The sequence below is a fragment of the Amblyomma maculatum genome, chromosome 3 (genome assembly GCF_055883805.1).
Source record: "Amblyomma maculatum isolate TAMU_Amacu chromosome 3, ASM5588380v1, whole genome shotgun sequence".
Classification (NCBI taxonomy): Eukaryota; Metazoa; Arthropoda; class Arachnida; order Ixodida; family Ixodidae; genus Amblyomma; species Amblyomma maculatum.
In genome coordinates, this window is record NC_139346.1 from 62,395,169 (window position 1) to 62,422,697 (window position 27,529).

The window sequence follows — 27,529 nt, forward strand, 5'->3', positions numbered from 1 at the left end:
CTTTCTTTATCACCATGTTCACGAAAAAGCGCCAGCGCAGGCACACGCTTTGTCGACGGAAAGGCTTCAAGTCCATTTTTCTGCGGGAAACAGCCAGGATTCGGCAGGCGTCGATGTAAGTCGCTTCACAATATGCGGTAGTCGGCTGAGAGACGCGCGCAGATGGAACTGAACCATTGTTGCCACCAGCAAAAGGCGATGTTGACTCCATGACTCGGCAAAAGTTGATCAGGGACACGCGAGGCCGCACGACTGAAGCTTGGCTGCAACAAGCCAATAATGGCTTGTTTCATGAAGCACTACACATTTCATGTGTTGAAGATGGAGAGGGTAGATAAAACTGGACTGGTTTAGGGAAAGCAGAGTCTTTACCCTTTCCTCCTCTAGTCGTGTGGAAGCCCGGCTGTTCACTCCCGTTATCTTATCTCTACAGAGAGAAAAACATATTCAGAACCAGCTGGTGGTGACCCACTTTAGCTCTCGTGCGAATTACAGACTGACATGGGCTGGAGAGGTCCCTAAGCAGGACAGGTCATGGTTAAAAGCATGTTCAGCACAGGGGAAGATGAATGACGACACCACACGCAAAGCTCTTAATGTAATACCGACGGCCATGTTTTAACAGAATAACGCGGCTCAAACTACCAAACTGGCACAAAGCACAGTTTCGAATACCTGTCTATAACTTAAGCGTAAATGTATAAACTGTGCGCATGAGCAGGAGGCAATGCGCGTTAGTGTCGGCACTATTACGGTCTGAGGCTGAAATCACATGCGGCAACTTAGAATTCCAAACCCCGAAGCAGAGCAAAGTCTGCGAGTTAAATTAGGCGCCTTTCGCGGCGCTGTGATTCCTTTGGTAGTGCTGGCTCACCGGCAAAACCTTTCGTTTTTTTACAATTTTATATTTTATTGACGCGTGGACTTTTAAAGAAAATGGCAAAACGTTTTTTCTCCCGCCATGCGTGAGTAAAAGTTTATTTGGTGCGTTTCGGCGCGCCGCATATTATGTGTGATTGTGTTTTAAAAAAGTAATAATTTGGCTTATAATACTCGGTAGCTGAATTGCAATATTTTAGCATTTTTAACGCTCGTCATAAAAAACAAAAAATATCGATAGCCGATAGCATCTTTTCCTGCTTTATTTTTTGATGCCCTATCGAAAAATGCAGTGTCGCTGGGATACTGGACAGTGTTTTCCAGTGTAAAGCAGTATGTTTTTTACACTGGTAATACTGCGCCACACTGGCGTCGCACTTGGATTCGCTGGGCCACACTTGGATGGTACTGACGCTCGCAGTTTGGCACTGGGTCGCACTGGCACCTACTGGACATTCACTGCAAGCTCACTGGTCCCAGCGTTTCACAGCGCCAAGCTACACCTTTCACGCTGGGTCGCAGTGTGTCACGCTGCGCCTAATGGACGTTCACTGCAAACTCACTGGTACCAGCGCTGTGCAGCGCCAAGCTGTGCAGTGTCACACTGCACACAGTTTGCACACTGGGATAGTGCCCGTCTCATTCCCTGAGAAAATTGGGAGCGCTTACTAACGCCTAATTGCTGGAGAATTCATACCGTGCATCTTATTGTAAGTATAGCGGTTTTTAAAATGGGTCTAAATATGCGTCTGGCGGAAGTCCATGCAGCCAATGCCGGACGTCGACGTAGACATGTAGACTATACGTCCTCCACATGCATTATATGCTACGCGCTCTTCCGGAATGACACTAAATTCAGGACCTTCAAAGTAATGTTTAACCGTTTTTATGTCTCGCACTCACATATGATGCCGATCGCGGCGTTTTCATGCGCATTTGCGCGCAGCGATCACTGCAGCGCTGCCGCTCGCACCACATTGCATGCAGGCGTCGCGGCGGCAAAGCAATGCGGCGTACATCGGCCAGTAGAGATACACGATATAGTTTGGCACATCTTTCGTGCTTAGTAAACGGTCTCGAACTCGGCCGTACCTCGATTTGCTCGTATTTTACAAGATGCCGGCATATATGGACCGCCGGCGCCTTCAGTGCTTTCTGAAGTACGTACTGCGCGCCCCGAATCTATCGAGTGCCGCGGACATTGAAAGCACGCATCTTAAAGCGCAGCTTTTCTTTTAAGTGCAAACAGTACATAGAGGGTGTTCACTATTTTTATTTTTGCGTACATGGAGTTTAAACCCCTTCATGCTCGAGGTTACCGTAACTCGATTGAATGGCCTCCGCTTTCACACGAGCGGAAGATATATGTACGCGCCGGACTTCGGTACGCGGTAGAAAATGTGCGCTGCACATTTAGTTGCTGAAGCTGACTCTTGGAATTTTGCAGAGGGTGCCACGCAAGCGATCGTTGCTACAACCACCCATATATATGTTCCCACGGCTGGCCTACTCTGTGGCGCATATGAATGTAGTCGAGTACGCGCCCCCAATGCGTTGACCGGCTGTGCAGAGCTCGCAATTCTGCCCTCGATCGCGTTCGTTTTATTGCTTGTTGGGCGCTTCCATATCGAGTTTTGATGTGTGCAAAATAAACGTGAATTGTAGCCAAGCACTTGTCCTGTGATTATCGTTCCTCAATTGCGTTTTTGATGCATATATATGCGTCGAATGTACTACGTCCGCGCGCTCTCAAATGAAACATGCAGTTGCACAATAAATATTCTACTTTTGAGGGGCTGCAAACTGCTGTACAGCAGTATGCGAAGGAGAAGTTATATCATTTCTGCCTTGACCATGCAAAACTCAGTGTTTCAGGTGTGGTCAAGTAGTTCGAACAGCTCGCCATTAAAGACGAATTAACGGCTGATTGGGGGAGTTGGTGAACCATGACGAACAGTAATATAAGAGCGCGACAGAAACCATTGTTGTCCTCTTCTCTTCGTCTCATTTCTGTTGCGCTCTTATATTACTGTTCGCCTTTCAAGCCCGCGGCGAGCGCTGGACCAGCAGAGCGACTTTCCACGCCACACTGCTGTCTTGCTAGAAAGTCAACCTAGGCGGCGTTTGACATTCAGCTGGTTTTTGTGGGCTCCGTAATGATAAACAACGCCTTCAGAAACGTGCTAAATGTTCAAAAATATTCAAAAAATGTTTTAAAAAATTAGACAGTCATCACAAACACACCAAGAGGGCATTTTAGATCATTTTCGCAGAAGACACATCCACAGCTAGCTTCATACTTATGAAAGAGGACAATTACCAATATGCAAAGAGTGGAGATGAACTAGCAATAAACCATTCGGGGGGGGGGGGGGGAGGGGGGGTTCTTCTATTTAACACTTTCATTCCAGGTTGTCTTCAACAAAAAAAGTGGGCAGACGTTGACAAAACAATTGAGCACTCCAGTCAAAACCAAACACCCGCACGTCTTTAGAGATCTGTAGAATTGCCAAAGGTTACTTTCCGATTGCTAGGACATTAGAGCTGCATGACAGAGCTGTCATGTGAATAGACCACACCAGATCAAAGGCTTCTCATATAGTATAGCTAACCAAGGTATACCTAACAGCGTTGTGTTGATTTTTATGGCACATAAGCGACTAATGCTGCCATGCACTAAAAACAAGGTATAATGTATTTTTTTTTTCTGCATAATGACTAAAATGTTCTTTAGGATGCAGCTTGTTTAGGAACATTGCTTCCTTTAGGAAACGGAAAATGCAGGGAATTTGGACTAGTGCACTTCCTCGTAGGATTATACTGGAATGGAAAGGGATCTGTTGCAAAATTGTAGAAAATGTTTTCTTCTTAATTTCTCGCGTCTGGTGCATATGAAAGTAAGATATGGTTTATTGCTAGTTATTGCTTTCTTTATTGCTTTCTATGGTTTATTGCTTTCATAACTATGAAGCTCTGTGTCAGGTGTGGGTGTGTCTTTTGTAAAGACGGCCTAAAATGTCCTCCATGATGTGTTTTTGATGACAGCATGATTTCCATTCCTCGATGATAGGTTTGACTAAGTTTAGTTTGTTGTTTATTTCAATGTTCCAATCATTCTGCAATTTCACTCTCAAATTTCTTTGTAAAAGCTTCTTGGTATTTTTATGCAGTATATTCAACCTCTGTAATTTAGCATTGCAGCTAGGTTAACCGGTTATTTCTCTTCAGCGCCTTTGAAGACAGCTGTCCAGCGTTCATAAAGTGTACGGCTTCTGACGACAGGAACTTCTTTCAAGTCATAGAAATAAATGAGACTCACAACCATTAGCTATCTAAGGTATGCATATATATATATATATATATATATATATATATATATATATATATATATATATATATATATATATATATATATATATATATATATATATTATATATTGAGCGCACAGTGGAATGGTGTCAGCACACTGTTAGAAGAGGTCTTGTAACAACAATCGCCCCCTGAGGTGGTCGTGCCATGTAACCACAAGCACTGACAGAACTCTTGATCATGTTATGTGATGATGCTGCCCTTGCAAAAATAAAGGTACACATTTCAAAACATCCAGTGCACCACTTGACTATTTGCCACCAATTTTTGTGCAAAAATGTCTTTTTCATGCATGTTAACCAGCATGATTTACAAACATACCTTGTGCACAAGCCAAAAGTGCCACGATGCCACACAATATGGCAGGAGCTGCTAACTCGAGCTTGCAAAGTTACATCTTGAAATTTGTTCTGAGACGTTTCAGCTCCAAGTAAGAAAGGTTACTCCTAGGCCATGTAGGCATATTTGTACAGTTTGGTTAACACAAGCCTTACAGAGGTCTCCGTCAAGTTGTCTTTCACATAACACGGCAGCCTATGACTGCATGCTAATGAGTATGTGTGAGATAACAGAGACATGAATTAAGGAATTAGTGATTAAGTGTGTAGCAAAGGGCATATACAGTTGTGAGCAAAAGTGGTATACTCCACACGCTGCAAGAAAACTGCCCACCAGATTTTTCCGACAGAGAAGCAGTTATTTCTGAGATATGCATTACGTATCCTTCTTGATATACTTGCCATCTTGCCCAAGCAATTTTGTGTGGCACATTTTGTTATGCTGAAAAAAATGAATCGTTATGGTTTGCGTGGAGTATGCCACTTTTGCTCACGGGTGTACATTAATGGGAATCCACAGTGGCATCCGCAGACAAGAGTCATTAACACTGGCACATCATACCCTTACAGGTGGAGGTTAGGAATCTCCCTAATTTTTGTCTACTCAAAGCTTAAGTCATTTTCTTCGTTCTTCTAGGTAAGGAGGATGTCAAAATAATAGCATCAAGAATGCCTAAGACTATCAATTACGAGGAGGTTGATCCCGTAAATAAGTGCTAGCAAAAGTCGAATCTTAGCGGAAAGGCATGAAATTGAAATGCAACGAATGCAGAGATGTGTTGCGAGACGATCAACTGTCGTGTGCGACATCTGTCTCCGTTAGTTTGATCAAGTGATTGGCCAAAGTTGATGGAACTTGTGGTCTTGTGAGAAGTGCAGTGTAGTAGCATAGATGCAACCTTACCCATTAACAATTTGAGTGCCGTAAGTGTATCATATTGCTTTTGTAAAATGTTCATAGTTTCCATGCAAACATTGTGAGAAATTTCCTTTTAGTGAATGTTTGCTGAAATGTGAATATAATGTGCAATAAAACTAGTGTTTTTTGCTATTTCCTTCTTCATGTATACATTAGTTCTGTAAAGAACTCCACAGGCTTGAAGGAAATGTAATGGCATGCTTTTTGTTACTAGACCCCATCTTGTTGGCTCAGTAGTTAAGAGCGCTCGGCTGTTGAACCCATAGATGCAGATTTGATTCCAGCCGCAGTAGACATTTCAGTAGAGGCAAAACAATAGGCTATCATGCACCGTGTGGTGCCATTGCTTGTAAAAGAACCCCAGGTGGTTAAAATTATACCTGAGCCCTCAAATATTGCGTCCCTTATAGTCATAGTTGTTTTGGGATGCTAAACCATATATTATATATCACATCACTGTCTGAGTAAGATGCTATTCATAGTCAATTAATCATACACAAAACGACCAGTTTTTTCTGCATGGGACAGCATGTGTTCTACAATTTTATTTTAGCCTTCATGAAGAATGCCACATTGGCTCCACACGGCCTTCTGTAAACCCTTGGTATGTGTCACAATCCCACGCCCAATTATGTATTTGTCTAAGGGCACCTGTGCATGCATGGAGGGGACCATTACGTTCCATTTGTCAGAACTGAAATACATCCTTTACATCACTCCTGTTATTCAACTGCTTGCTATTTGAGCTGTCCAGCATTGATGCAAGCTTCAAAGAAGTGCTATTAGCAAATTAATCCAAGAACTGCTTCGGTTTTATCTTCAACAACTGTTCCAGAACCATAATTAGCCAAATGTTGCACAACATGAATGAGAGGTTACAAAACCTAAATAAATGCACATCCTACAAATGGTATGTGGTGTCACATCCTAAAGTGACATATATGAAGAATACTGCAGTGGAGGGTTCCAGATTAACTGCTTGGGCTTTGTACCTTGCATTGACATATCGCAGCAAATAGATGTGTTTGCATTTCGCCTCCACCAAAGTGCGGCTGCCATCACTGGGGTTAAATATCACGATGTCGGGCTAAGAACGCAATGCTAAGACGTCGCAGTGTGTAACCTCTCCAGCATTACAGCCGTCACATGCAAGGCAGATATTCATGTTCAGCTTTGGACTGACAAGCTTAACGTGTGCCATTTACGTTTGCCTAGCTTGACAAAGCAAGAAAAAAAAAATTAAGGAAAACCTAAAAAAAAACACACAATACAGGACTAGTCATTAACACATATAAAGCACATTTGTTCCTTTATTAATGATGAAGTGGCCTTCAATAACAGCACAAAGCCTGAAGGAAGGTGCTGTGCCTGGCAGCTATTATTTTCACCTGTAGTAATGCGCATCATGGGGGTGCTGAGCACTTATTTTTCTGTCCACTCCAACATGCGAAAACTACATCATGTGCATTCCCAACTTTGTGCAACGCCAGGTTAAAGTATTGCCGTTCAATGCTTTTTGCAAGCTTCAAAACAATAGGCGTGTACTTTGTAGAAATAGCCCATTTTCCGAGTTTTAAGCACCGTAATGCAGTCTGATAAATTGTCGATCACTTATTTTGGTCTGACTGTTGCACAGCGCGCGTCAATAAGATTACGATGCTCTCTTTACGCGACATTTTCGGACTTTCCACTGAATAAACACTGACATGCACGTGGAACATCGGCGATCATAAGTGAACACCATGTGAATACCACGACCTACTGTATAATACAGTAGGTCGTGGTGAATACGCTCAGCGCACGTTCATCACAGCACTCTCGCAGGATGTAGTCCAGACCGTGGTCCGGACATCACGCATCTCACGAAAAGCACAAACCGGCGCCTATACCTCCAGCCATACAGCAAACAAAAATGACGCGATGCTTGTATTAGATCACGGTGGACTAGAGACACGCAGGCGGTACCCAGCAGCTTTTTCAGCGCCGCTTGTCTGTATACAACTTGCAGCACCGCAAAGCATCAGCAGAAAGCGACGCGTTACGTGACGCATTTGATCACTGATGGAAGTGAGAAAACTTTGAAGAATCGAAACTACAAAACTGCCATCGTAGACGATAATCCACAGGATAACCAACCAAATGAGCAGGCGTGCGGGCCTCGGGCTGGTCGTCATCGGTACCATATAGCCTCAACGATTACATATGCGCTTGTGCTTCTCTGCCGCGGCCCAAAACACGTAAACCTATCAGGCCATCACGTAGTCTATCACCCATTGCTACAATCACACATCCGAGGACCTCAGATCCGTTCTGGTTTTCCGACGTATCCCGGAGAAAAAACGCATCGTGTCCGCCGGACGTAAACACCACCGATCGGGTCCGTGAGATATATTTCCCGGATCTGTCAGGCTTTTCCGACGATCCCGAAGAAAAACACACCGAGTACGTCGGGTGTAGTACCTTTAAAGCCATTGATCGGGTCCGTCCGACGTATGTACCTTTAGCCACAGCCTTTTTATATTCACTGCACAGCTACAGCAAATGTATGTTGAATCTGTTTGAGGTCTAGAGAATTCCCCGCCCGTCGCGCCTGCCGAGGCAAAGGTGTGCTCCGCTGCAACAGGGATGTTTGAGGAAGACTAGATAACTATCGAGCCTGAATTTCTCCTTACGAGAGTACTTTCGTGAGTTCTAGATTAGCGCCAAGAGTGCGGGCACTTCTAAGCGGTCACCATGTGCAAACAGATGCAAACCAGAAATGAACCTGAAAAAATTCTGTCATTTCAAGGTCAGTGTCAATATATGGTTCACGTGTACATAATCATATTTATTTTTTCAAGTGTCACCATAAATCTACTTAGTACCAGATACTTCTATACTATCGCAAACAGGGCTTTGCTTGGTAAACCTGTTTGCTCCAGCCTCACAGCTCTGCATCAGTACAAGGCACAACCATATCCGCACTGGCAGTGCTGCTTCCAATGTGCAGGTCCTGATAATTAAACAGCTAATTATTATTCCACGCCCACTATTCTGATTTTCACTATGATATGCATGAGATAATTACAAGGGCTCTGTAGGCTCTTGTTCAAAAGAGAAAGAAGTTTGAGCCAGAAAACCATTGACAGATTTCATTGAAAACATCAAAGAATAGCTGCTTTCAGATGTAGATAAATGCTGCACTCAACATTAATCACCATTACTCTGTCAGGCAGCATCTCCAGTGTATAATTATTCTAGTAGTATTTTGTAGGAAAGCAAGCATTCATTAGCATTCATCCATTTCACTTCTCAAAGCAAAGAAAAAAAAATCTTTGGACAACACCGAACCTAAATTACATGTCGACTTTGTTATTCGAGATGGTTTGATTTGTAGCACTGCACTGCTAACCTATGGAAATATTGTATAATGCAGAAATACCTCCTCCCTCTAGCAATGCACCACATGGATAAAGCAGAAGCATAAGAACAGCAATGGAACAGCCATTAGCAAGATAAAAAATAGAACTTGTAGATGCAGTTTCAGCTTGAATTGTCTAGGTACTGCATAAAGGATTTTAACTGTTGATAAGTTCACAATTAAGAAATAAAATCTGCACCTGTTTCAAACCAAAACTTTTTGTGCATAAATCGAATGCACTGCATAGAGAAAAGGTGTACCAACTAAGTTTGTTCTACAGCATGAACAGCTTCTTTGTTCCAAAACAAAGAAAATCTTACAAAACATACTGCACAACTCCTGAAAGAATGCTTGTGTCCAGGACTTAATTCAGAGTGGTTAGAGTGCTCGACTTCTGTGGCCAAGGATGCAGGATCAAATCACAGCCACGGCGGCCTCTTTTCGAGAGGCAAAAAGCAAGGCGCCCATAGGCTGTGTGATGTCAGTGACGTTAAAAAACCCCAAATGGTCTAAATTTTCTGACTCCTCCACTACAGCATCTTGTACAGCTTGAGTCGCTTTGGGACGTTAAATCCCACAAACCAACCAGCAAACTCAGAAAGCACACAATTAAATGTGGTGCCAACCGTAAACAACATGGTTTTGTGATTTGCATTCTGGCACAAAAAGGAATTTTCCCCTTAATAATATCAGGATATACAAATAAAATGGTTCTTTTAATTAGCTGATATGGATTAGAAACATTATACTGTTTCATTTTAATTAGTACCAAAAAACTTATGGTCATGAAATTCAGTAGCTTTAAAAGCTCCATGACAAAATCTTACCTACAGACATTACGTTTCAAAAGAAGCAGAGTTTTTATGTGCGGCAAAATGCTAGTAACACATATTCAAAAACCCTAGATGGTCGAAATTATTTCGAATCAAACACAAACTGCGTCGCAAAACCTGTATGCAAGTTAGAGATAAGTGCGACATGCCGTGTTGTCCCATATCATTTCATATTGATCTGTTTCAACATGAAAAAGAAGAACACAAGTTAAAAAGAGAAGGCGTGTCCCTGTGATCATTTAAATTGGCTTGCTGCATTACAAAAAGTCACCCTGAGTACCAAGCTTCTGCAACTTAGTAGCAAAACTGCAAATACTCTTCTATGGATGCGCCCCGCCGGGGTGGCGCAGTGGTTAGGGCGCTCGACTACTGTGCCCAAGGACGCGGGATCGAATCCCGGCCTCGGCGGCCGCTTTTCGATGGAGGCGAAAAGCTAAGCGCCTGTGTGCTGTGCGATGTCAGTGCACGTTAAAGAACCCCAGGTGGTCGAAATTTCCGGAGTCCTCCACAACGGCGTCTCTCATAGCCTGAGTCGCTTTGGGACGTTAAACCCCAAAACCAAACCAAACCATCTTCTATGGATGCCAAGCTAGATGCACTTCACAAAAAACTAACCAGCAATTCTCGCACCTAGTTTGTGCACACCACTGCATGTGTTGTACATAGGTGCACTCTTTGACACGGTCAATATACCTTCAGAGCCAATTTACTGCTGTGTGCCCAGGATAACGCAACCTTTACATTCACCACTGTTCCCAAGTTTGGACATCGGTCATAATCATCATAATTAGCCAGACTATACCTACTGCAGGGCAAATACCTCTCCCCTATTCCTCCAATTTACCCGGTCATGTGCTAACTGCATCCACTTAACCCATGCGAACTTCCTTAACCACTTCCACCCACCAAACTTCCTGTTGCCACCTGCTACGCTTTCTTTCCCTTGGAATCCAATCTGTTACCCTTAACGACGATCGGTTGTCCTCTTTTAGCACAACCTGCCCTGCCCATGCTCTTTTCTTCATTACTTCCTCTAGAATGTCATTAACTCGAGTTATTTCTCTGACCCACTCTACGTGCTTCCTTTCTCTTAACGTTACACCTATCATTTTTCGTTCCATAGCCCCCTGCGTTGTCCTCAACTTAAGAAGAACCTTTTTACAGGGTATTCTGTGCAACACAAACACACACAAGAAAGAGGACACCATGGGTGCCCATGTTGAACTCTTTCTTGTGTGTATTTGTATTGCACTCGATACCTTGTAATTATGTGTGACAGCCAACTAGCTCAGCAGTTAACTCTCTTAAAGAACCCTTTTCATTAGCCTCCACATTTCAGCCGCAAAAGTGAGTAAGGTAAGATGCAGCTGTTGTATACTTCCTGGGTGATACCGGTAAGCTGCTAGTCATAATCTGCGAATATTTGCCAAATGCGCTCCATCCCAATCTTATTCTCCTAGTTATTTCCCTTCCATGGTCTGGATGCGGTTACTACCTGTCCAAAGTAGATACATTTCAGAAAAGTAGATACTTGGGCTTGTTGGTACATGATCGAAGGGAACAAAATGTAGCGCACCAAGACAAGGACAGCGCTGTGTGTGTCTTCTTTCTCTGTCCTTGTCTTGGTGCGCTACATTTTGTTCCCTTAGATATATTTGCCTACTACTTCCAGTGCTTCGCTACCTATTGTGAACCTACCTTCCCGAGGCTGTTGAACATTACCTTAATCTTGTGCATGTTGATTTTGGAGCCTACCTTTCTGTTTTTCCAGTCTCGGTCATCATCCTTCTTTGCAGTTCATCCCGTGAGCTACTTCGCAGATTACCGCGATTCGAGAATTGCAGATTACTGACATCCGCCCCTATCAACTGCTCCCATTCCAAGTCTCTGAATACTTCCTCTTAGTAAGCTGTGAACAGTACTGCGTAGGTCGTGTCTCCTTGCGTAGTACCTTTTTATATGGGAATTTTGTTACTTTTTTATGCAGAACTATGGTTACTGATTGAACGGGTAAAACTGCGTCTGCGCCTTGTTCGTGCCTGTGTGTTTTTTACGTCCTGTCTATTTTGCGCAGTTTTACCCGTTCAATTAGTATGAACGAACCAGCCCTTCAGAGTGTATTACTTATGGTTACTGAACAGCCGCTATATATATCTTAATCCAGTACTTTTACAAACGGCTCGTCTGCAACCTGATTTCACAATGCCTGCATGACTCTCGAGGTTTTTACTAAGTCAAATGCTTTTTCGTAATCAATGAATGCTATGTATAAGGGCTGGTAGCTTAATTGGTTATTATATTCCTAGCATTTTGCATTCACCTGATTGATGATATGGACATGAAATTTTCGAAAACCTGCTTGATCTTTTGCTTGATTGAAGTCTAAGATTGTCGTAATTGTGTTAGCAATTTTGTGATTACGTTAGTAAACACCATTATATGTAACAGATAGTAGGCTGATTGGTTTGCAATTTTGAACGCCGCTACAATCCATAATTTCAAACTTCCCGCGTCTCGGCTGCCGATGGTACTTCTGGTTCCCATTGGTTGAAAATAAAAGAAAACTTATGCTCCATTTTTGGCTTTCAAAACTTTTCAAAAACAGGCTCACTTTTTATTATATTATTAATAAAATGATTGTTAATTATTGCTGCACTTTTGTATACAATACTACGATACTACTACTCACAAGTAACTGCTTGGCAGTTCGCATGTGTGTGTACAGGCGCTGGTCACTGGTGTGTATCAACGGTCAACGGTCTGTGTGGCCCACGGCCTATTGTATGTTGTGTTATCTTTGTGCTTTCTGCCGTATTTTACTTCTGCCTGCGTGCCATGTTGGCATCAGCTGCTCCCTGACCACAGCGCGCGTCGTTTACTAACAGCGGTGGATCCGTCCTCGTCTCAAGTGTTTGTGTCGTCTCAGTATGCAGTCGAAGGCAGCGGGGAATACGTCAGTGGTAAGCCTTTCTCCACTTCTGTATGCTCTCAAGCAGTGCTTACGAGCAATAGGTGGTTACGCAGAACAGTATATTGTTTTTCATTTCCGAAATTTTCATCGAGATACTGCTTGATAAAAGCGCAAAAAGAAATTATTTGAGCTCTATAGCCGCAAGTTGCTTTATCTCTTGTCTTTTCACCGCTGTGCAAGGCGCCGTCGACGCTTTTACCCACGACCTACTGTATAATGCTTTTACCGCTGCTACCAGACGTTATTGTTCTTAAGTAGGGTCTGCATTTCAGGCAAACATCGGAAGATTAGTCGAACAGGTGTTCATGAGACTCCCCCACCCCCCTCATGCGAACGAGGCACCCTCTGTGCGAGCGCTCACCGCAGCTGTGTGCACTTCGCACTGTCGCGTGCTCTGCTCTTCGGATAAGTGTGCTATTACATGCCAGCTGTGCTCTGCGGTGAAGGGGCGCTAAAAGGCGACGCAACTTGCAGCAGTGAGCTCGACATCGAAAATTACTTTCTCTCTTAAAGCAACAGTTAACGCGATGAAAAATTCAGAAATGAAAGACAATAAGCTGCTCTACCTAGCGCCTTAACGTTCGTTCTTTTTTTTTACTGTAACCCTTCCAGGCTGACACCAACATGTCTTCATGGTTCAACATGCACTTCTTTCTGCAAACTGTTTTCTATTTCGATATACACTGATTTACTAGATGTAACATTGGTTATAAATGACATCTAGGGAAGCAATATGGCTATTTTCTAATTCCCAAAGGCTTGTTAATAGTTGTAACAAAATGAAAATTTATGTACTTTGAGGATTTCTTACACAATGTTTAAGGAAAGATTTCGAATATTTTGAATGCTTTATTGTTTATTGAATGTGATACTTGGTTTCTCGCTTTTTTGAAACATTTGAATTTTATTCAACTCAGAAAAATGTTTTGGAGCAATTTTAAGCTTTCAAACATGCCTTGGGATGAGTCATCGGCAATGTTTTTGGACAAATCAGGTTGAGTGCAACCTCCGGGTCGTTTGGTGCAGAACGACCCTTGTTAGTTTTATATATCGGAAGAGCTCAGTCAGCGTGCCTGTACACAAACAAGAGGACCTTTTAAGGAGGAAGTTTTAACTCATATTTGCCTGTATGCTTATTGGCAATAACATGTGGAAGGGAAACAGTTTCAAGACAAGGCACGAGCTTATGTCATGTAGCTGCACATATTTATCCCTTACCGCTTATAGTTTTTGTGATTGCATATTTGGACCTAATATGACCGAGCCTGAATTCATAACTTTGCCATTACGAACAGCTCAGCAAACTTGGGCAGAGTGTTGGAGCAGTTTCACGAATTCTATACATCATGCACTTGTGTTCATTTTGGTTATCGTACCATATTAGTTTCTATCCACTGATATGGTTAAATGAGATTTTCTTGTTTGCCAGGCATTTAACAAAAGCTTCTATGCGAGCTCTTCTCATGTCTTTTGTGTGTTGTCATGCAGAAGGTCTCCGAGAGCTGATGGCTTCTTTTAAGATATCGTGGACCCCAGTGCCAAGGCTGATTCTTGGTAAAGTCACCAAGTCTGCTAAGGTAAGGATTTTTTTGTCATCACGCCATAACCAGCTGCGCTCAAAAGAGCTGTACATAATAGTTAGGGTATTTATTAAGTGCAGTTTTATTTGTGATGTGGTCCAGTTGGACAGTCCATTTCTTAAAGCTGTAGCCTATACATGCAACACTTACTGTCTGGATGAGGGACCAATTCAAAAGTGCTTTGCAAGATGAGGCTAACATGTGTGCAGTATTAGATACATTGTGACCCTCTAAATAGTAAGTGAAAGTGCATGAGCAATATCACTTGGGGTTCATTTTATTATAATAGTATGATTAGCTACCACCTCCTTGAGAATCGTAAAGGTGCTTGCCGAGTAACGGTTTTGCATTGTGGGGTCATTGCAAACTGGCTATTTTAGACAACCGGTATGTCTACAGAGCAAGATTTATTGAAAGGAAAATAGATAGGTCAGCTGACTACTATGAGGGTGGCAGCAGAACGCTGGAGCTGATCAACTGAAGGATCATCTATTCAACTGCACGCTAATCTGTGAGCGACTTGTCTTCTTCAATGGCCTCATAATGTCCAATCGGAAAAGGAAATGAAAGTGCCAGGCGAATCACATTGAGATGGAGAACATCCTCAAGGCATTCAAATCTTTCAAAACTCCCGATGAGGTATGTTACATTCATAATTTGTCACCTCCTTGATAGTCAGTAAAGGGTGGTGTAGCAGCTTATGGGGTGAGTTGGTGCATAATACTCAGAATTGCAGTGAAGCCTAGACAAACACATAGAAACAAACACGAAACAGGCACACACTACAAACTGTAATACAAAACTGTACCCGAATTTCCTCTTGCACACTCGGCCACAACTTCCTCCTCTACTCTCAAGTACCGCACACTCGCACACATCTTCTATCCCAAGCAGATATGTCTGGCCAATAGTAAATGTTAGCAAGGTAGCATCCAAGCAACAAATACAAGACCAAGGCTGTCACTCACATCTTCTAACAAGAGTTAAAACTCCAGCCACATAGGCACAAACTAAAAAAAAACACATCTGCAGCTGCCAAGAATCAGGTTCACATTCACGCACAATACATCTAAACAATGAGTCCGGTTTGTGAGTTTCAACACAAAAGACATATGAAGGGAACCCTTATTTGAATCGCTGATTGCCTTGCCCAATCTGGTCAGCTGCAGTTCATTTCTTCTTCACAAGCATAAAATTCTTTTTAATTGCCTAAGGTCTTCTTATTAGGCAAGAGTCGGAATAGGATTGGCAGAGAAATTTTTGAGGCGTTATAGATACAAAAGAAAGACAGCACATGGTTCATTGATGCCTCTTTGTCCTTGTGCAAAAATGAAATTTCAGTTCTTGAAGGCTGTTTATGAGTTGTTGCTAGGGATGTGTGGTGCATGAGGAATGCTTTTTGGATGAGCTTGAAGACTTACTGAGGACTTCTCGGAAGATGAGCCGGAGCTGTGAAGCCCCATTGTTTGTCAGTTTGAAGAAGACGAAGGTTGTTCCTCTAAAAAATCAATGACTTTAAATACCTTCTGAGGAATAACCTTAGTCTTCTTTAAACTGACAAACAACGGGGCTTCGCAGCTCCGGCTGGCCTATGCAAAGAGAAGGCAACCCAATAAATTAAGAATTTTATGTTTGTGAGGAAGAAAGCTGGTGCAAAAGCAGTCGTGTTTTGTAATGAACTGCAGCTGACCAGATTGGCCAAGGTGATCAGCAATTGAAAGGAGGGTTGCCTTGATGTGTTTTTTATTCTGTTGAAACTCAGAAATCGGACACATTTAGAGGTATTGGGAGGGAATGTGAACCTAATTCGTGGCAGCTGCAGATGTTTATTTTTTGTTTAAGTTTGTGTCTGTGGCGAGAGTAGTGACTGTCTTGTTTGGACGATGTGAGTGATGATCTTGGTTTTGTATTTGTTGCTTGGACGCTACCTTGCTAACAGTTATTGTTGGCCAGACATATCTGCTTGGTATAGACCAGATTTTTTTACCCTCACGCGCAGGCTGCCAGCGCGCTCCTGCTCTAGACACCAGGCGACGTATGTATGGGGACTGCGGGACCGCAGATCACGCAGGCGCCTCGCGTTGAATATGCGTGTTTGTGAGCAATCGTTGTCAAATTCTGCGGTTAACGCGCTCTACCACTTACGCATGTAGGTGTGCGCTGTGCCTTGCTACTCACATTTGTCCTTGTTCTACATAATACTACAGCATTTTGAAACGCACTGTCCTCTTGACGCAATATACGAAGGTGGGCTACCATGCAGGTTGCGGACTGTAAATCAGCGTTCATGCGCAGCAGTGGCGTATTTTTTTTCTCGGACTGCCCTTCAGAAGCATTGAATGCATATGTCTTGCTTTTTTACTTCTTTGATTCTACGAATTTTGGACCAGACTCCATGGTGTGAGATGTAACCGGATTGGCGAGCTTCACGCTAAAGGTTGCTTAGGCAAAGCGTGTTTTCGGCCACCAGTGGTTCGTTTTTGGCTTTCATTTGCCATTCCTTAACGCGAGTTTAAGTCCGATTATAACAGACGCTTGGGCGAGTTGGGCAATCCACAAGTGCAGACAGCGCAAAAAAAAAAAATGTGGAGCTACGTTTCCGATGTTTCTTTTTTTTTTTGCTTGGGCGGTCTGCACTCCCACTAACAGCAATTCAAATTTTTATTTCCTTATTTCAAAGAGAAGTCTGCATGAACAATGGTTGAGCGTAGTAGCTTTTTGTGATTTCTGCCTAAGACTCAAAAACATAATTTCATTACATGCTACGACCTGGCCAAAATGGCTAAACAGATCTTTCACATACACCGAAAGCATCTAAATGGAGAATATTCGTATTCAGCCGCTACTGTGTTATTTGTTCAAAACTTGAAAGAAATAGAGAAACTGTGTTGTGCCTTTCAGCGAGTGGCTCTGTGGATAGGGCTCTCGACTGCTGAGCCAGAAGACATGGGCTCGATCACGGAAGCTATGGCAGCTCTTCGATGAAGATGAAGCTGAAGGCGCTTGTGTGGTGTGCGATGCCAGCGCACGTTAAAGAACCCCAGGCATTCATTAACTTTCCGGAGCACTTCACTACGGCGTACCTCATAGCCGATGCCACTTTTGGACGCTAAACTTCATATACCACATAAAAACAGTTGTCATGCTCCAGCTAGTATTTCTTTGCTGCAGTTTCTTCCTTTGGCGTGTATGACAATGTACGTGCAGGATCAAAAAAAAGTATCATGCTTGACATAAAGGCACTACTGTTTAATAGGTGCTAGATTATCCAGCGATGAAAAGAAACGATCCTAATGCTCCGTTGTTTATAAATAAAGCGCAACAAAACTTGCGTGCTGTTAGCCTGTCGATTCCGATGAACGAACCGCGATAATTTGTTGGTGTTACTGGCACAGTCGTTGATCGTACATCAGCTGCCTTCATCAACAAGGCACCAGACAACCTGCATTCACTTTCATCTCGATGTATACTGTATTCTTTTAAGTATAAGTGATTGCATTGTTTATTACCTACTGTGTTCATTCAGTAGCTCTCTTCGAGCCATCCTACAGTGGCATCCACCTACCATTTTGGCATAATCGAGGATGCACTGCTCAATTTTTTTTTCAAGGAATGGGAGGATGTCATCTTGGAATGATGTATATTCATTCTTATTGAGTTTATTTTTGTTCTAATTCTCTTGTTTTGGAGGTTTTTTATATGTAGACATTTTAGCAGCAGCCTACATAACCACAAATAAAGCCCTCAGAAATGAAAATATGCACATACTGTTTACTTCCACAAGGCTCAACCTCATTACTGTGTCCATAGAAGGCACCCTAAATATACTTGTTTGATGTTTTTGGACACTACGTAAATAATGTTTGATAAAACTGCCACATACTTGTTTATCAAACAGAAGATAGTCGATGGTCACCTAGGGCAACAAATTGGATTCCAAGGTAACTAAAGCATAGCAGGGTGCAGCAGAAAGTTGGGTGAGCGGATGAATTTAAGAAGTTCACAGGGGTCAAGTGGATGCAGCTAGCAGAGGACCGGGTTAATTGTAAGAATATGAAAGAGGCCTTTGGCCTGCAATGGATATATCTCTGCTGATATAATTTTTCCAGACCTGCTACTAGTGTTGCTTTACTGTCTATTACATACACCCTATAATGCTTTTTGCGCTATAAATACCTTGTTGCCTGCTTTTTGTCCTTTTGTACATACATGGCTACTTTATTAGAAGTAGGTGCCGTACATGTTATTGTCATTGCAAAAGGTATCTGGAGTGCCACTTGCTAATGTCAGTCCATACAAGTATCTCATATTTGACCTGTATTTTTCACCTTCCCTTTCAGTCAACATGGCTCATGCGAAAGTTGGCAGCCCCCCCCCCCCCCCCCCACCTCTCCGCCTCGTGTTCAGCTCTTTGAAGTCACGGGAAGAAATGTAAGCCCCTAACAAAGCTAGAAGGCTGTAACTTTTGATCGTTCAAGAGTATTAGTTAACGTGTGCATGTTGTATGATGTGACATGTTCTGCTTATCCTATTTAATGCAGTTACATATGGCCTGGAAAACTAAAACAGCACTTTAGTATGGTGTGGTGCTAGCACAGACTTCATATATTTTGACAGGTGCATGGCTTTAAGGCATCTGTAAAATGAAACTATCTAGAAGTATCCTGTTTACTCATTTATAATATGCATCCATGTATCACAGCAAGAAAAAAAGTGGAATGCCTTGAATTTTTCTGGGCACTGGATTTTCATGGCCAAACCTCGATATTATGAATCATGTTGGGCTAAAATGGTTCATTATTTTGAATTATCACGGTACTGAAAAATTAGTGGTTATAAGGGAGTGATCTAATCTTGGTATGAAAATGATGTATCTTGGCAGTAGAGACATGCATAAAAGCCAGATCTGAAATGAAAATGTTTCACGAACTTCAAAGCTGCTTCCTTTGAAGAAATAAGTTATTTTCTTCTACTGCGTGCAGCACGCGACTGATTAAAAACCTCTATACCTTCCGCTTTGTGCAATGCTTCATCGGGTGCATACTTCATTGCACCGACTCTCTCTGTTTGCTAACATATTTATGTTAACGTGTTTGTAGTAACGAGATTTGAATGTACTTGAATGAAAATCTAGCTACTTGGAACAACCAGATTTATTGCAACCGCTCATCACTTGGAGTGATATAAATGGTGTCAAAGGATGATTTGCCTTTCTGACAGGTGGCTGGCTGTTCGCCTTCAAAGTGAAGTTCATAATTAAGAATCTTGATTGGCTTTGAACACTCTGCGTTAACCCTTTCTGCAGTCTGTTCTGTGCATGAAATATTTAACTTAATATCCCGACTCATCGCCCTGCTCCCCTTAATCAAAATATTCAGGCAAAACCGTCATTGCCAACCTCTAGGAAGAGTCAGTCACAGGCCGAAGACATTCCCGCTAATTTTTTTTTTTATTTGCTTATTACGCACTTTATCTGCTTTCGGTATAGCCCCTTTGTCTTTTGGTTGCTGTTTTTCTTGTATTTGGTATTTGTTTGCGTTTTCTTTTGAACCAGCATTGCTTTTTGTTATGTGTTTGTACTGCGGTAACTTTTGGGCATAGGCTTCCAATTGAGCTCCGGAGCTGCACTTGCATGAGACAAGCTGTAGATTTCATAGACAGTAAAACATTGTTTTGCGAGTCTTCCGAGCAAGGTAAGATCCCATAAGTTTGTTTTGTTTGTGTTTTGTGGAGTTCAACGCCCCAAAGCGACTCAGGCTATGAGAGACGCCGTAGTGGAGGGCGCCGGAAATTTCGACTACCTAGGGTTCTTTAACGTGCGCTGACATCGCACAGCACACGGGCGCCTTGCTTTTTGCCCCCTTCGAAAAGCGGCCGCCAAGGCCGGAATTCGATCCCGCATCCTTGGGAATAGTTGTCTGCGCCACCCCGGTGGGGCATAAGATCCCATGATTAAGATCGTCAAACCGCACTAGATGCAGAAAAAAAGGAATGAATATTCTCTAGATTTTGGTTTTTTGTTCAGTCCCGGAAGTTTGAAAAATTAACCTCCTCGGGTTTATGGCTCACATTCTTTTTTTTTCTTAGTGTGATAGCATGCCTTGCAATACAAAATGCTTACTTACAAAAACAGGTACATGCCAGATTTTTAAAAGAAATATACTAAGTGCCGGTGATAGATGGCCCCTTCTAGATTTCCTTTGGATCACATTCATACTGTCGATGTTCACATCTTTTCATTTTTTTGTGCCGAGAGTAATGTTTCCTCCCTGTTTAATGGCTCCAAAACTTCATGCTGCTGCTAAGTGCAGTTTTTTTTTTCGTTCAGCTGCTCCAAATATGGATATTACTACTCCAAAAATTAAGATTTTGCTGCTCTTAAAATTGTTACAAATCCTATTTCAGCTGTTACATCCCTGCATTTCTGTACTCTATTCTTAACTTTTACCCAAAATTAATTTTTCTCCAAAAAAGGCACACTTCACTATGTAGTGAATAAAGGGGGACGGAATGGAATCCAGTCTTCAGGCCACGAAACGCTTGTAATTCTTTCAAGATTTTTTTTTTTTGTCTTCCTCCACTTGCGAATGCACAACTCTTCGACGTCATTTTGTTTTGCTGCAGCTTTGTTGCAAATTTCCAGTGGCTATAGACCAGATTTATAGCTGCTCCCGGGCGCGGCCATTTTTTGCCGGCGCGCCGCCACGTGGACACTTCCTTGGGGACGGCGGGACCGTGCCTGTTCAGTAGCCATGTTCAGCTAGCGTTCGGGAGCTAGACAAAATTGCCAAAAATATTTTCATGGCATGATTGTGTTGGAGCAAGTTTATTTTCATTGTCGTAAAGTTAAAATCGACTAATTATTAGTGGGATTTAGTACTACATTCACGTTAACTGTGTTTGATGCTCAGCATGCAACTGCACTATAATGCTGTCATTTTGGTGCCTTACTGATGACAAAATGTCTGAACAATTGCAAGCATTACTCTTGCACCCCGCTGGGGTGGCGCAGTGGTTATGGCGCTCGAATACTGTTCAATACTGTTCCCAAGGATGCGAGATCGTATCCCGGCCGTCAACGGCCGCTTTTCGATAGAGGCGAAAAGCAAGGCGCCCGTTGTGCTGTGCGATGTCAGTGCACGTTAAAGAACCTTTAGGTGCTCTAAATTTCCGGAGTACTCCACTGCGGCGTCTCTCATAGCCTGAGTCGCTTTGGGACGTTAAACCCCACGAACCAAACCAAACCATTACTCTTGCATACGACTCGCATATAATTTCACTTCTAGTGAGCTCTTCCTTCATACCAGCCATTTCGAACCTCACCAATTGCGCTGTGCTGTTGTTAGCGTGGTGTGTGCCATTAACACCAACAAATTATCGCGGTGTGCGCATCTGAGTCGACAGGCTAACAGCAGGCAAGTTTTTTTTGTGCTTTATACATACCACCACATTAGGATCGTTTCATTTTATCCCTGGAAAATCTAGTGCCTATCAAACCGTAATGCCTGCGTTTCAAGCATTTTTGTACATGCCAAAGGAAGAAACTGCAGCAAAGAAATGCTAACTGGAGCATGACAACTCGGTTATCAGTGGTATATGGAGTTTAGCATCCAAAAGTGGCATCGGCAATGAGGTACGCCGTAGTGAAGTGCTCCGGAAATTTAGCAAATACCTGGGGTTCTTTAACGCGCGCTGACATCACACAACACATCACATGACATCACAAGCGCCTTCATCTTCATCGAAGAGCGGCCATAGCTTCCGTGATCGAACCCATGTCTTCTGGCTCGGCAGTGAAGAGCCCTATCCACAGCCACCGCTAGAGGACACAACACAGTTTCTCTATTTCTTTTAAGTTTTGAACAAATATTAACACAGTAGCAGCTGAATACAAGTATATTCTATTTCAGTGCTTTCAGTGTGTGTGAAAGAGCTGTTTAGCCATTTGGGCCAGGTCAAAGCATGTAATGAAATTGTGTTGTGTCTCGGGGAGTTGCTGACAGCAAAAAGCTATTCCGCTCAAATGTTTTGCATGCATACTTTTCTCTGTAATAAGGAAATAACAATTTGTATTGCTTACAGTCAAATTGCACACAGCACCATAAAAAAAAAGCTTTTGTGCTAGCATTTTTTTTTTGCGCTGTCTGCACTCTCTTGGATTACCAAGTCGCCCATGGTCAGACTTACACTGCTGTTAAGGAACGGCAAACGAAAGCCAAAGACAAACCACTGGTGGCTGAAAACGCGTTTTGCCTAAGCAACCTTCAGTGCGAAGCTCTCAGATCTGGTTACATCTCACATCATGGAGTCCGGTCCAAAATTTTACATTCTCATTCGCAGAATCAAAAAAGTAAAAAGCGAAACGTGTGAATTATGCGAAGGGCACTCTCAGAAAAAAACGCCGCCACTGCACATAAACGGCGATTTACAGTTTGCAACCTGCATGGTCGACTACCTTCGTATATTGCTTCAAGAAAAGAACAGTGCGCTTTAAAATGCTGTTGTACTCTCTGGAACAGGTACAGGTATGAGTAGCGAGACACAGCATACACCTCCATGCATAAGCGGTACAGTGCGTTAACGACAGCATTGAAGAATGATCGCTCACAAACACTTATTCAACACGGGGCATCCGCATGACCCACAGTCCTGCAGTCCCCTGTCACGCGCGCCTGACAGATGTTGCCTAGTGTCGAGAGCAGGAGCGCGCTAGCAGTCGTGAGGGTAAAAAAAAACTGGTTCGTAAACTTTAGCTTGTTTTTCGCTGTGAAAGACTGCTGCCGAGTCGCACTCATGGCACCAAAATAAAGGCTATCAGTGCAAACTGTGTTGATAGGGTGTTGAAACAGCACCTTGCAAAAGGCCTAAGAACTGCTGGCAGAACAAAGCGACCAATGGCATGGAGAATAAAGACTATGCTATGGATGTGGATTTGCCTCTGCCTTCTGTTGGCTCCTTATCTGTTTGACAAGCGTTGATGGCTATGAGAATGGCGGACTACATGGACTACATTGTTGTGCAGTGACCACTGCCTCCCCCTTCCCCCTGGAAAAAAATTTGCAGTTAACCTGCACCCCCAAACCTGCTTTATAGTTAAGGTAGGTTCTAGAGCTGTGCACGGGCTGGGGCTGCTCAGAAGCCCTTGGGCTTGGTCTGGGCCCAGGTATATTTATCTTGGGTGGGCCGGGCCGGACACCCTGATCACGAACACATGCAACATCTGCAAAAGTGCGAATACAGCCATAGTGCGATAAGTGTCTAGAATGCACAGCATTTTCCCGTGCCAAGCTGGATGGGGAATGTTATTGAAGCAATATTAAGCCATTTAAAGGAGCTAACATTTAAGTCGTAACCATGTGAAGCGACAATCCTTGGCGATGAGTCGTGCCATCACTGCGCTAACTCCTGTCGTTGCCACTGGTGCACACCGCACAAACGGGACTGCAACAGAGCAGCGCATTTTCAGCGTTGCTCTGTTACTGCTGCCTCGCGGTTTGGTCTAGGGAAGTACAGTTAGGCTAATACTCCATTTCTAACACTTAACAGCATGAAGCACGATATAACACTGATGAAATTTCATGTAACACATCTGGTTTCTAATGGAAACACCACATTGGTGCGTGGTGTGCTCCTGCACATCGATGCAGACTTCCATTGCAAGCAGTGACTTTGTCCAGCTCCTTTCGAAAGTAAACAATATCTAGCCACTCTATAACCTTTGTTTTCCCTTATTACCCTACCAATCAATCGACTCGATGCCCTCGTATGCGCATGGACGAGATGAAGTGATCGTCTGCAGGATCTTCCTTCGTGCAAAACAGATTATAGAAAAACTTGTCGCAAAAAAGGCCAAAACGGAAGTTGAATACCTCAAAGCCTTCTGCAATTGGCTGTCCGCGATCTGATTCCGGGCGACGACTGCTGAACTCAAGGATGCAGGATCGAATTCTGGTGGCAGTGGGCACAGTTTGTGAAAAGCAAGGCGCCACTGTGCTGTGCGATGCCTTGCATGCGGAAGAACCCTAGGTGGTATAAATTTCTGGAGCCTTCCACTGTGGCGTCTCTTATAGCCTGAGTCACTTTGTGATGTTAAACCACATAAATAACCACTGAAGTACTTTTTGAACTCATCTTAGTGTTGCAAATTCTCATTATGGATGACTGTGCCTCTTTTTTCCACCCTCTATATATACATATTTTATGTGTGCCAATTTTGTGCTTGCAGGTTCACTTTGGGTCGAATCTGTACATCAACGAGAGAAAAGTTCAATTTATCACAAGCAAGAAAAATGAGACAAAAGTGGAGCGGGAAATGGTGATGGTATTTCTGGACACCTGCGGAGTTGAGAGAGAAGCCTCACGGGCCAGCATTGCAGAAGGACTGCAGGCAGTGTTCCAGAGATGCCGGCAACCCCTGAGAAAGTGATGGTAATCATGACTAGGTTTCGTTTTATGCTTGTTGCTGAAATCAATGCTGCAACAGCTGTGCCAATTGTGCCATTTTGATACAGCAGCATAATTCTGCGTGCGCAAAACTTGCTGAATTTGCACCAAAATGCGCCGAACGGCCGCAAAAATTTGCCATGCTCGAAGACAACTTTCTGCGACCGTGATATAGCCAGTCATGACGTTTCAGACACTCCAGCATGTCACTGGCCTTTTATTTTTATTTTGAGATGGCTTCATGCCGTTCTAACGCCTACCCATATTTTCCTTTCTAGCATTCACGTGCTTCCTCCACTTTGAGTACGCTGAACTGTTGCGGTTTGAGGATGCTTCAACGCACGGGTCACAGTTCGTGCGGTGAAGTATCCTTTTAATGCATAGAAGCCATTTGTAACGAGGCACCACTGCTACTGCGTTGCATTGCTAAAAGGGGCGTGGTAGTATTTTTGATTTTGCAGTAATACTTCCATGCTTTGTTTTAAGCACCGCATGCTTTTAATGGGTGTATCTTGTTTTTTTTTATGTCGCTTCTGGTAGTTTTCTGTACTTTGTTGGGCTATTCATGTGCAGCAAGGTTGTTTTTAATCAGTCTAGTTGATAGACTCAAGACTCACTTTCCCGTCAGATAGTGTAGGAGATGCATCAGTTATGGCTTCTGTTGGTGATAATAAATTGGGGGGTGGGGTGGAGGGAAGGCATCGGCATGTCGGGAAACGCGCAGCAGCCAAATTTTGAATTCCATAACACCACAATGTAGCCCAAGACTGTCAGAATTAACATTTATGGATGCCGGAACATCTAAATTGCTCTGTGCACGAAGTATATAGCCTTGCTTATACGAATATATACGACTTGATTTCCTATCTGCTTTTGGCATTTGCCCTTTCGCCTTTCGGTTGCTTTTTTTTGTGCTTTTGAATGAAGATTTTTGTTTTTGGTACTGCGCTCGCATTTAAGCACAGGCTGATAGCAGGCTGATGGCTTTGAATCTCGACTGGAGCTGTCATCGCGCGACACAAGCTATGAATTTTGCAGACAGTAAAATATTGTTTTAAAAGTCTTGCAAGCAAGAATCTCTGAATGAGATTGTCAATCCGCGCTAGATGCAAAAAAAAGCACATTCTTTAGCTTTTTGTATCCTTTCTTTTTTGAAAAATTAACCTTGGTTGTATGGCTAACATTCTTTTTTTGTTTGATGCCACGCCTTGCGGTACAAAATGCTTACAGAAAGAGGTGCACGCCAGATTCTGGAACGAAATATGCCAAGCGCCTGTAATAGGTGGCCCTTGCTAGATTTCCTTTGGATCACATCCATACGGTCCGATATTCACATATTTTTTGTTTGTTTGCCCCGAAGGTAAGGTTTCTTTTCTGGCTAATGGCTTCAAAATTTAAATTCATTCTGCAAAGTGCAGGTTTTTTTTTCTCCTATGAGCTGCTCCAAATACGGATTTTGCTGCTCCAAAAATTGCTACAAATCCTATTTCTTCTATTGCACCCCTGTGAAATGAATGATAAAATTAGTGGCAGATCAACAGTGTAATTCCGAACCATGACCTTAAACACCATTTTGCTTCTGTTACTTATGCATATCTTCTCTTTTTTTTAGATCTAATACAAAAGGTGGTCACTGAAAACCGAAGTGACATGTCGACTGACAAAAGGATCTCGGACCGAAAAGCCATTGATGATATGTTTGCAGAAGTCAGTCGTGTGGGCCGTCAGAAGGAAATGTGTGAAAATAAAATTGCATATATCATGCGAAGCTCTACGTTACAGTCAATGGGAACAGGGCATCACCCGCTTCTGTGCAGGGTGTATTCTGTCCTGCATGCTAGTATCACGTGTGGTCTGTATGCTGGCTAGCTACTGCCAGTGTGCCAGCAGTGTCACCCATTGTGCCAGTGTAGGCCATATGCCAGTGTAGTCCAGCATGCCAGTGTATTCCAGCATGCCAGTGTATTCCAGCATGCCAGTGTAGGCCAGCACGCCAGTGTAGGCCAGCATGCCAGTGTAGGCCAGTGTGCCAATATGCAGTGCCACACTGGTCCGATAATCAGGTATGACACTGGCCCAGTGTCTCCCAGTGACACTGCGTTTTCCAATAGGGTGGAGTGGAAGCGTGGGCGAGTTAGTGTTACATAGTCAACGCAATATCCTGTTTAAAATTTTGTACAAGAGCATTGCGAAAATGCATTCCAAATAGCAAGTTTGCGTTATCCAGAAATATATAGTTAAGCAATATATAAACATTATGCCTTGAGGATTCGTCACAACCGTAACTCAAATCAACGTCTCTGTTTCCTACTTCATACTCTGGTTTTGCGATCTGCAACCATGACATCACAGTTTATGGTATAGTTCTATAATATGCGTAGAAATTATATGAGCAGGCGTAATAGTTGTAGCAGTGTAAAATGACAGTTCCAGTGATCACAAAATCTTAGCTTTATCAAACGTTATTCGTATATGATAACGAGGAACAAATGAAGTCAATTTCGAGCAATGACAACCCTTGTTTTTTTGTTAGTTCGCGCGTGCCCAGCCTCAGAAGTTGAAGTTCGTAAATTACAAAAGTAAGGAAAAATGCGTGACCGTCAAATTCTTTTTACGTTTGAGAAGAGTTGACCTTGCAAATAAATTCCAAATCGCTACCAAGAGAGGAAGCACCACGCACGCGACCGAAATATTCTCTTGTGCACTTCAGAGTATATCCGGCGGCGGAAACAACTAAAAGAGCCGGAGGGAAGTTGAGACAGTTTTGAAGCTACATGTCCAGAAGAAGAATTCGAA

The 27,529-nt window shown here is 43.0% G+C and overlaps 1 long non-coding RNA gene across 3 annotated transcripts; it reads left to right on the forward strand.

The window, feature by feature from the left end:
- The first annotated feature begins 14,866 nt into the window (after window positions 1-14,866).
- Window positions 14,867-26,391, forward strand: LOC146194867 (uncharacterized). 3 transcript variants are annotated; one of them, XR_014705495.1, is made up of 3 exons: window positions 14,867-14,929; window positions 24,516-24,718; window positions 26,346-26,391. It is a non-coding gene; the product is annotated as an uncharacterized LOC146194867 (long non-coding RNA). The 3 variants fall into 3 exon arrangements; XR_014705497.1 differs by lacking the exon at window positions 14,867-14,929 and adding an exon at window positions 18,629-18,721; XR_014705496.1 differs by lacking the exon at window positions 26,346-26,391 and having other exon boundaries at window positions 24,516-25,093.
- The last annotated feature ends 1,138 nt before the right edge of the window (window positions 26,392-27,529 follow it).